Source organism: Rhynchophorus ferrugineus, unplaced genomic scaffold (assembly GCF_030347505.1).
Source record: "Rhynchophorus ferrugineus isolate W39M unplaced genomic scaffold, kcgeb_rfMv2 rfM3, whole genome shotgun sequence".
Classification (NCBI taxonomy): domain Eukaryota; kingdom Metazoa; phylum Arthropoda; class Insecta; order Coleoptera; family Curculionidae; genus Rhynchophorus; species Rhynchophorus ferrugineus.
Genome location: NW_027472582.1, coordinates 49,143,937 through 49,156,213, shown reverse-complemented (window position 1 = coordinate 49,156,213; position 12,277 = coordinate 49,143,937). Strand labels below are relative to the sequence as shown.

Sequence of the window (12,277 nt, the reverse complement as noted above, 5' to 3'; positions counted from 1 at the left end):
TAAAGCGATAAGAAAAAAAGGAAACATGCATTATTAATATATTTACTTTACAACACTTGTGAGTTCCAGTCTTCATACATACGGTGAAATCCCAAAGAATCAAGGGATACTGTAAAATATCGTAGCATCTATATTCTATATTAACTTTTGAGAATTCACCATTTCCTCGAGGAAGAACAGCATCTCTAGATCGCGCAGTGGTCAGGGCGATAGGAGGTTCCTCCTACAGTTGAAAATCCGACAGAAAATAACCATTCCAGTCAACTATTATTAAAAAAAAAAGAAAAAAAAGAACCTATTCTTCTAGTCATGTTTAAGTGACTAACAGGTTAATTATTTTCTGTATAAAAAGTGCTGAACAACTACAAAGAGAAAACATTAATTTTCACCATACTTGATATGAACTATATAAAATCCGTTCACTTAAGTTATTGGTTTGCCAAAATGATGTTGTAGCTATATTAGATTCTTAAATTAAAACAAAAAACCTAAAATATATCATTATTATTAATTTAGTGATTAACTTATTGATGAGAGCGTTATTGTGGCTCATCTGGTTAAATCGATAAGAAAAAAAGGAAACATGCATTATTAATATATTTATTTTACAACACTTGTGGGTTCCAGTCTTCATACATACAGTGATATGATGTTTATACAATAACAGAATTTAAAATCTGGATATTCAAGTGAACTTAATCAAAAGAATCAATCCCAAAGAATCAATGGATACTGTAAAATATCTTCTATATTAGCTTTTGAGAATTCACCATTTCCTCGATGAAGAACAGCACCTCTAGATCGCGCAGTGGCCAGGGCGATAGGAGGTTCCTCCTACAGTTGAAAATCCGACAGAAAATAACTATTCCAGTCACGCCAGTAACCACCCTGGGTAAGACCGGATGTCCGAGGACCGTGGTTCGGATCCCACGATAAACATTATAGGTCCAGTCCAGATAAACCCTCACTGGCAAAAAGAACACTTTAAGAGAAAATTTTAAAGAGACATCTCTAGTTCAAAAACTTTAACGCTATTAGTGAAGAGAGAAAATTTTTCCACTTTACAAACATTTACATTTGCATTTATCCAAATTAAAAAGGAATAATATGTAACGATTGTACGACATATTTCATGCAAGTGCCAAACATAATTCTGGTTCGTGCATGAACTGTATCGTAATATTTGCCTCGAAAATTTTCCGTCATATTGTCGTCGAGCTCGATCCTATTTCATTACTCGAATTAAGGCTGGCGCAGGGTCCATAAAGAAAAAGCGATACTGGTTTTAATTTTCGTGGAAATTGTATTCAATTTCCGTTCGGATGATAGTCAATTTAAAGTAGGAACCAGAATAAATCATTTTCAGGTTAAGTTCTCCAACTCAATATACTTATGAGGTGATAAATTTTAAATTTGGCCGATTTTTTCGTGACGCTCCCCGTGCCAACGATTTCGACCGGATATTAAAATTCCGTTAATTAAAATCCGTTTGATTCGCGAACTTTACACATTTTCAATATTGCAAATGAACCGTTTACTTATGATCAATATCAATTAACCGACACAAATTTTAATTTTAAAACAACAAAATGGAGATGTTATCATTCCGTTATTGTAATTGATAATAACAGGTGAGGCAAAAGTCCTGCTACCAATTCGATTGCGCGCCATCTTGGTTATGTGACGCTTAGCTCAGTTTCGCTTTAACCATTGTGTTGTATAGACGTCCAAATTTTATTATGGATAAATATATGCCGCAAGAACGAGCAGAAATAGTGACAATATTTATTGAAAATAATCGTTCCATTATTGCCACTTAGCGGAAATAGCGTAAAAAGTATCCTAATCGTCCAGTGCCTCACAAAACCACAATTTATCGTTTCCATGAGAATTTTCGACAGTACTGTACGACAGCAGACAGTCCTCATTCTGGAAAACAACGGACGTCTCGTAACACTGAAAATGTGGCTCTGGTGCGCGAGTCTCCAGAAACTTCAATTCGGAGACGTGGTTCCCAGTTACACATTTCTGCACACAGTTTAAGGCGAATTTTGGAAACTGATTTGAAAATGTTCCCATGCTAAATTCAATTAGTCTAAAAAGTGTTACCGAGAAATCCTGATCAACGGGCTGAGTACAGTAATGCAATCTTAACGCTCTCTGGTGAAATTGAAGATTTTTCGTCTAAATTGATCATGAGCGATGAAGCCATTTTTTCTCTCCCTTTTTTTCTGTTTTGCGTTCAGTAAAAACAACTATATGGTGTGGTATTCATGCTGGAAACATCATTGGTCCCTATTTTTCTGAAAATGGCCAAGGTGATTCTGATGTTTTTATTCCACACGGCTCCTGCTTGTATATGGATACAAGTACACCTGAACAATAGTAATATATTAATTTTATAAATCAAAATTATACTAACTATATCCAATAAACAAAATAATAAAAATGTTAAGACTTAGTTGGCACAGTGGTAAAAGTCGGGTTGACATTGGATTGGCAATCGTACCGAAGTTACTAAAAGCATTCCTTAAGATAGTAAAATGTAAAAACTTTACTAAAAGAATTACTAAAAATTCTCTCTTTGGAACGAATATCCTCTGGTAGTGGATTCCTGACACAAACATCGCTGTTTAGGATGCAAGGATACTGAAGTTGCTAGCTGATCTAACATAAGATACTGGAATGGATAAAAGCTTACTTATCATTAGAATTAGAATTTGGAGACATCAAAACTTAAGGAACCATTCCATATATGCTATAATATGGAAACTTGGGTAAAAACAGTGCAATTCAGAAGATAATTAAAGACAAACTAACGGAGCTTTTGGACGCCGGTAAAATATATAAAATGCCAGACAGCGATGAAACAAATGTTTTTGGAAAACAAATTAAATGACAACATTAAAACAGAGCTGAGTGTCATTTATAGCTTCTTTGCATTTTCATCGCCAATAGTAAAATAGTGAATTCAAATGAATGAAATCCAACGTTACTGAACAGGCGTTTTAAATTAATATAATTAAATGGTGGACACTTGTATTTTCATATTTACATAGCTTAGATAGTCACTACAACCTTATTGTATGACATTATTGTCTTAAAATAATCGCAAATACTAAGCTAGAAAAAGTACCATATACAAAGTGTAACAATTCTTTAATAACTGCAATACGCTTTTATGATTTTATACAAAAGATCAGTTACTATTCCTAAATAGTTTATCCAAGACGATTCTCTTAAAATATCCATTCTGTTTGGGTTGATTTAAAGCCCCAGGTGTTCCTTTAATCATCATCATCACCCAAACAGATTGCTTGTAATTGAGACGTAGAAGTCGATATGAGCGGTAATTAAAAACCCTCTTAAAATCCCAATACAAACATTTTTTTCGTTCTGAAAAACAGTGGCGTAGATTACTTTAAAATATCCTTAAGTTAAGATTGGGAATTGCAACGTTAGAAGACCAAACAATATGAAAATTAGTAATTTTGCGAAATATTTTTGTGCTTTTTATATAAATGAAATTCTAAACAACCAATAAATAGATTATTTAGATAATAAAAATTAAATAAAAATATTATTAAATCATATTTTAGTTATTTATAATATTTTAAATTAACTAAAGATAAAAACAAAAAGAGTTGAATGAATCTAAAATTAAATCATTAAGAATGTCCTGGCTAATGAAAAGACGACAGAGCTTCCGTCATACGCCACTGCTCGCCACATATGTTAAACGACCATCAACTGTCGACGCTTAATAAAAACGGGCCCCTAACTTAAAAAAATATATATTAAGCCAGGATGCGACAAATAGAAACAAATTTCAGCGACACCTACATTCTGTCACTTAGATTATGAGACCTCGACTGTAGACACACAACAGGAAATGGCCGCTAATAGCCCGACATGAATGTGAAAGATTACGTTGACGTTTGCATTCGCTAAATGTTGTCGTTTTAAGAAGTGTTTAACCGCTTCAGCTTTACCTTTTTTAAGGTTCGGTTTTAGTTACGGTTAATTTTACGACTAAAATTAGACCATGTCATTAACTTATTAGGAATTCATCTTAAAGTGTATTATGGCTGGCTAGAAAAATACTGTTCAACAATACAAACAATTTAAATGCATTAACATTAAAAAAATTATATAATCGATTTCATATTTATAGAATTCGATTTTCTTTTTCTGTATATATTTCCAAGAAAAGCTAATTACAGTTCATAATTTAAAAAGCATTCAAAATAATTACCAATATTAATTAAGTAATTTTTTTCAATTGAATAAATAATTATAAAGTTAGCCAAACATAGTATTATGTTTTAATTATATATTTATATTATATTATATTATATTTATATTGTATTATATTAGTTTGTCATTAAAATTATATCATTTGACGAAACAATAACAAACATTTGTCAGCTTAAAATGAATTTAAAGAACTGTACTGACAATGAAGGGTAACATAATAATTTAAAAAAATTTAAAATAACAACACAGAAATACGTACGAAAAATGTTATTACCATTATATTACTTTATTAATATAAAGTAAAATATCAATGAAAGTGAAAATAAAAATCAATAAAGTGAATTTGCCGGCTTGGTAGGCGCAGTTGTAAAGGCGACAGGACGGTCCACCCACTGTTGCGATAGATGCGGCATGATTGTAAATTTATGTTTGTGATTGTTTAAAATTTTCCAGTGTTTGTCGTAGGCAAGGGTGCAAAATCCGGCAACGAAAATGCCGTTTTCTGGGATGATTTCTAAGTTGGTCACTCGCCAGTCGGTAGGCTTCATGCCGAGGACCGTGGTTAACTGTACCGTTAAATAGTCTAGATAAATCCCTAGTTGGTAAAAGGAAACTCTAAAATATGTATTAAAAAAATAAAGTGAATTTTATATTAAAATTAGAAAATTTAGAAACGGCATTTTCAATAATGACCTAGGACGACTTACATGGAAACAAAAGGACAACTTGCAATATCATAAAGTATATGTCAGCTATGGCTAAACATTTATAAGTTTTCTAAGAGTAAGAAAATAAATGCCACGTCACCTAACAGAAAAATGTTAAGATATCTTATTTCAATGGCTAAAAAATAAAATAATCTTTATAACAAATTACTTAAATAACTTAATTATTAAATGCCTAGGTAATTGTAGATTATTTAAAGGTTTATTTAACGCTCGACTATATATTGCTAAACAAGATAAAGCTGTAATCATGACATAAACCTGATATAAGAAACGGTTTCCCTGGCTTTTGTTAACTACCCATTGTTTCGGTCAATAGAATATAATTTATTTACTTATAAACATGTTTCAATATTATGAAAATGTTAAAAAATTACTTAAAGTTAGAGTTGCTCTGAAGGATTTTCAATTTCTTTAGCGCATAAGTCATATTTTTCTGGAGAAAAACTTAATTGTTAACTATCCATTGTTTCAGTCAATACAATGTAATCTATTTATTTACATACATGTTTGAATCTTACGAAAAAGTCGAAAAATTACTTAAAATTAGAGTTGCTCTGAAGGATATTCAGTGTCTTTAGCACATGCTCATATTTTGCCAGAGAAAAACGTAACTGTTAACTATCCATTGTTTCAGTGAATAGAATGTAATATATTTGTTTACACATATGTTTAAATCTTACGAAAAGTCGAAAAATTAGTTAAAATTACAGTTTTTCTGAAGGATATTCAGTGTCTTTAGCATATAACTCATATTTTGCCCTAGAAAAACTTAACTGATGTGGTCATTAATAGACTACATTTTTAACAAAATTATTTTACTCATTACGAAATAATTAGGGTTAATTACAATAATTACTGATTGATCATGGGAATAAGAGTAATTGTTTATCAATATTTATGAGAATTTTTTTCTTTACCCATAGTTTCCGGTTTAGCCAATGCTTATTACTGATATCACTGGGAACAAAAAACGGATGATGTTTGCTTGTTTTGTCGGTTAAATGACCCCTGTAATGACACGTTATATCATTGCATTGACTGCCTTGTGTTAATTATATATGGATTTGTTATTTCGATTGTTAATGTTAAAATAAATCTGGTTGAGTTTGTATATCATTTATTTTAGAATTAAATTATTTATTTACTCCTTCAGAAATTTAATTGGGATAAAAAAAAGATCAGTAATAAAGTAATCTCCTGAAATGTTCAAGTATAAGTATCTGCAATTATTTTATACAAATTGGTAATTTTTACAAATATTACTTATTGTATCTGAACAAAAAAATAACGAGGTTTAAAGAGTGTTGATTAACTTATGCTGTACTTTGTACCAATTGATTCAATATGAACATGAACATATCCCTCGACTGCAAATTTAAATTATTTTATTGTTAGACAATGTGAACATAATTATAAAATCAAATTAATTTAAGTTCGCATATTATATTCAACTCAATTCATATTTAATTGGAAATATTGCATAAATCAATAGAATAAAATGTTGAAATAACATTCATAAAACAATACATTCTAAAGTTAGAGTCTTTCTCTTGTAGAAAGAATAATAATAACCCAATAAGGGAATAACTGTGTATGGTACACATACAATATACAACTCACAATAATATCTCCTATGTACCTGACTTTACTGTATTTTTAATTACAATAATATAGGATTGGGGAAACAGTAATTTCAGATTTCCCTAATGCATGCCTTCATAGTTACATAACTCCAATTATACATATTAAATGCATCCACACTATAGTGAGTTTAAAAGGTAACATTCTATAAAAAATTCTTGATTCTATTGCATTTTGAATCTGGAGATTTCAGAAACTCTCTAATGGAGGGAAAAATGATGATAAAAATATATATATAAATATACAGAAATATAAGTTACACCATCTATTAAAAATGAATTACAAAAAAAAACCTAACAGTTATAGTGTTATTCAAATAAACGCAGTTTTGTTTTATTTTCACACATATAGGCTTAAATTCGATATCTAAAAATAGCTAAGTTGGTACAAAGTAAAGCCAACTGCAGCTATTAAAATAACGTCAGAGTTTTCACACATTATTAGGAACGAAACGATGCGGACGCGTTGTCTTTTTAAAATAATTAGTCAAATGTAAGTCAAAATAAGATGGCACGTTTTGCTTGGCTCGAAATTGATATTTATGTTACGGTATAATCGAGGAAATGCACTGCCACCAACATCAAAGACTTATTTATATACAAATAATAGATATCAATTAAAAGAACGATGAAAATTGACTTGGGTATTATTAATCTATTTTACAAGATCAACCACATTAGTCGATACTAATTACTTACGAGTCTTCTTTAAAGGAAATCAGCAAAATATTGAAACTGATGTAAGGCTCCATGGTTCATAATCCTTACCTGAAAAAGAAAGATACGTATAATTAATCATTGAGAATCTAAGGGTTTATACACAGCAACTAATAAATAAAATAGAGGTCAATTACATAGTTGTAATGAAGTCATTGTTCAGAAGTAATTTTCCACTTTTTAATTCCATAAATATCAGTATTTTTCAAAATTATTTAATTTTTCTTTTATTTACATCAATACCAAATATTACTGATATTACGTGTTGTTATTTTATTTCTATTGCTTCAATATTCGCAGGTTGCAAAACCAATTGCTTAAAGCCTCTCATTGAAATCGATAATTTGTTAATGTAATACATTTCTAATTTTTTCGAACAGCCGTAATTTACAGAAAAAAATATGTTTGTTCTACGATAGCCAACCGTGTCTAAATTAAGAATTCTCTTTCTTTGTTTCAAATTACTAGGAAAGTTACAATTGTGTCAACAAGGGTGTGCCAATTTTTTCAGGCCCCCAACTTCACTTCTTCCATATTTTTCCATTTATGTGTTCCTCAATATTAATAAATATTTAGTAAAAAATTGACAGCAGTAATATGGTTTGTTTTGTTTTTATTTCACTTGAAAAACTACCTAAAATTAATCCCTCTAAGTTAGAATACCCCGTTTTTGCAACATACAATGTTTTATGCATATATTATTTTCAACCTTTAATTCAATATTTTGACTACTAATAGTTTATAACGTAATTAATATATTAATATTACTAAATCTCATCTTATGATGATAGTAAGAAATGAAGAATTATTTTGTTATATTATATATATATATATATATATATATATATATATATATATATATATATATATATATATATATATATATATATATATATAATACTAGCGACCCGCCCCGGCTTCGCACGGGTGCAATGCTGATACTAAATTAAATACACTACAGAAAAAATATGAACGTTGTATATAAAAACTTAGCGGCCCGCTCCGACTTTGCACGGGCATAAAATATATATGCCTATGTCACTCAATGAAAACATGATTAAAATCGATCCAGTATTTTTGGTTCATTCATTACTGCCCTTGGCCTGCACGCATTAAATTTGGAGTAAAACAATTCCTCTTTCCCTATACTTACTATGAAGATTTCCTGCTATCTTTGGAATATCTAAATTCATACAATTTTTATTACATTACACATTTTTAAACGCAAATTTTAAATTTGTAATATCTCCGAAAATATTTGTTTAATTTACATGCTGTAAGGAACCATATTGATCTATATTAATTGCACACTGTATTTAAGGTACTTAACTCGATAAGGATTAATGCCGTATTGCTTAAAATAGCTTCGTAAATAAGCCATTTTCTCACGTAAAAAGTAAACAATAAAAATGGTTAATGTGGGTTATCCCTAAAAGATAAACATATACCATCGCGGACTTTTTTGTAGACCTTTTTATGGTGTACAATACTGTAGTACATTAATTTGATCTAACTCGTAGGGTTAGGCAGCGTTTTTGCAAATTGCTAAATAAGCCTAAAAAAATAGGTTAATTTACGACATCACGTTAGAAACCTCTAAAATTAGCAATGTTGCCTTAGTATATTATGCATGTATTATACATATAAACCTTCCCCTTGAATCACTCTATCTACTGAAAAAAACCGCATCAAAATCCGTTGCGTAGTTTTAAAGATTTAAGCGCACATAGGGATATAGGGACAGAAAAGGCGACTTTGTTTTATACTATGTATTGATAACAAACTATACATATAACATTATTATATATAACAATATATAATACCTAGTTTAAATGCACCAAAATGCATTCACAGTAACATATAGTAAGTAATGATGATAGCATGATCAATACCAATACTAATATTAATTATTATTATATTAATTTTCTCGCTAGATACCAACCATTAAGAACTAACTGATGTAAAATAAACCAAACATTCCTAATTATTCGTGATAATCTATTAGAGGGTAGGTAGGCAGATGACAGCAATTAATCAGTTTTCAAGGTCTTTCGCTTTATTTTAGTCGCATCCATCCTGCCCAGCGAGTTTACAATAATTATTTTCGATGGCACTCAAAAGACGTTAATTGCATTTGCATCTTGACAGTTTCTTGTTTGGTGGCTTGTCACCGCGGGTTAAGGTGCGAAAGTTGTTGATATGAATTATTCACGACCGTTCACCTCTTATACAGACGTCTCCAGTTAATTGGATATAAGGTCCCGATTTCCTACGCCCTACGGATTTATTTAAAATAATCGATCGATAATCATTAACATGCAACCGAGTGGGAGTACCGGGTTGGATCTTGTTATTGAAACAAAGTTATATCGAATGTTTCTTTCTCAGATTCCCCTCTACTCATCATAATAGATATACTCGTTTTTGTTTGTAACATTATAATATTTTTCACCCTACGCTAAAGTATTATAGAACATATTATGGAATAACTAAATTATAAATTAATCTCATATATAATTGTAAGCTAACAGATAATAATAATAGTTTAACAGTTTTTAAATCATATCGATCGATTTTAGCCTGTAAATCAGTTTCAGTTCAATCAGTGAATCAATCATAATCAATCATCAGTCAATCATCAATCAATCAGTTCAGTGAAGTTTATACCAATCATGCATGGTTTGCAGGAATTTTCAATTATTACTGTGTTGTAATCGAAGGGCTCATAGAAGTGCACTTGAACAAAAAACATTTATTGGTTTTGAATTAAAGAATTTTAACACAGAAAATAAATCATATGGAAAATCGCAGTACTGTAGACGACCAAACATAATAAAAAATTGAGGGACAGTGACACATATTTCTAATAACGCATATTAAATAAAGCTGTACTGTAGCAAGTTTAAAATATCAGAATCTTTAAAACATTCTATCTCTTTTTTATCTAAAAAGTGACATTTACTTACTCAAAAGTTATTGCACTATGAATATGAACCCTTCAGAAGGTCATTTTCATCGTATTTTGTTGTTTAAATTTCAAAAAAGCAGCATGGGCTCTAAAGGCAACTAAGGAAGGTGATACTAAAAGTAAGTAAGTAAAGTATAGTAAAAAGTAGGATTGAAAATTAATTATGCATGACTCTCTACTGTCAAGAGCTAATGTGATTAAAGTAGATTTAAATAAACCGGCCATAATTAACCAAGAGAAAAAACGCTGTCTTCCATCACGCCACCTCATCAGTAGACTACAGACATTTTTAGTGTCTTGACAAAAACTGAGAGATTGGCTGTGAAGAGCATAGGCTTTAATATATATATATATATATATATATATATATATATATATATATATATATATATATATATATATATATATATATATATATATATATATATATATATAATATAATTAATTAATGTTTCAAAGTTCTATGAATAAATTATCCCTGAAATTCACGAAAAAAAAGAAATCACTTTTTCCCAACACATTATTGGTAAGGTTCATCAAACTTAAGGAAATAACTAAACTTAATTTTGAATATTATATGCCAATGAATCACGGATAAGAATGATATAGGTAGTTAACATATTAGAGATAGGCAAATACCAAATCGTACTTTTTTCAACTTAATGAAAAATATTTTATATGAGAAGTAATACTTAGAAATAGTAGAAATGCTTCGTTAATTCACCTTCTTGTTATTTGTTGCTGTCAATAGAGCCCCGGTGTTATTTGAAGAAAGTTAAACAAAATTGAATAATTTTAATAAAAAAACCCTTTAATAATAACTATATTCTCCTATAATTCTGGTATCATTTCAAATCAGTTAATTCTTGGGTAGAAAATGGAAATAAGTTTAAAATTAAATGTATCATTATTTTAAAAGATTTTACTAAAAACCTATATTTCCTGAAAAAGATCTTTCAAAATCCAAGTATAAATCAATTTTAATTGGCGAGGACTAGATCTGACGAGTAGGATAAGAGATCAAGGAATTTAGAAGCAATATTCTAAGCGCAAATACAAATAAAATTAATAGTATAAATAAAAGAAACAAGACCTTTTTCCTACTAGTGCGGTAGTCCCAGGTTCGATTACAGGTCAAGACATGAATGTATTAAATTTATATTTGTAATCGCTTGTGCCTATCTATAAACAAAAGTGTAAAATTCGACAATAAATAAGCACTAACACGAGTTGCCAACCGTCAGTAAGGTTAATGCCGCTGACTGCGGCTTCATCATCATTAATCGCTTCTTTTTATGTTAAAGATCAATTTTCACAAAAAAAATATGCGAAATATTCGTTCACCTTTCATTCGACAGACATGTTCAAATCTTTGTCATCTGCGCTTCTCGATTTGTTTCTCAACTATACACTGATTCTCGTAGTTTAAACGAATAAATTCTGACTGCTATCTCGAAGAGAAATATGCAACATTAAATATTGTAACAGTTTGGACTTTGTGTTAAGTATCAGATACAATTTAACAAAAGAAAAACTGTGTACTTGAAATTTCCTTAAATTTTGAAACATTTAAATGTAAATTGAAAGGTAATAAAATAAAATAATGAAGAAGTTCCAAAAAAAAGGTCTAGGGAATACTTTTCGATTAACCCCCGGTAAACGATCCTTTTCCATTCTATTAACCGAACAGGAACAACATTATTCGGTCGTTCGGCCGAAGTAAATAAAAATTCCGGTAACAGGCCGAAATATATTTGAAATCGGAGGCGATGCCAAACAGCATGGATTCAATTGGCCCGTTGTTGACTTAGGATGATTAGCTATTTGAATAAATTTAAAGAGACGGGGAAGGGCCCCAGCCCATCCGATATTGTCAATTCGTCTTGCGATCTGTTTACAAAGCCTTGACCACCCCACGTGCACGCTGGATACTCGCTTGTACCAACTGATTGTTTTTTTTGTTAAGC

General features: G+C 30.2%; 1 protein-coding gene across 3 annotated transcripts in view; it reads right to left on the bottom strand.

Annotated features, from left to right (window-relative positions):
• LOC143193611 (LIM domain only protein 3) overlaps positions 1–12,277 on the bottom strand; it is a 145,094-nt gene that overhangs the window by 95,019 nt on the left and 37,798 nt on the right. For 2 of the 3 annotated variants that reach the window (XM_076399935.1, XM_076399936.1), the window contains exon 2: positions 7,325–7,393. The exons of the other annotated variant lie outside the window; for it this stretch is intronic. The gene's annotated coding sequence lies outside the window, so the exon portion shown is untranslated. The remainder of the gene's footprint in view (positions 1–7,324; positions 7,394–12,277) is intronic. 3 annotated transcript variants of the gene reach the window in all.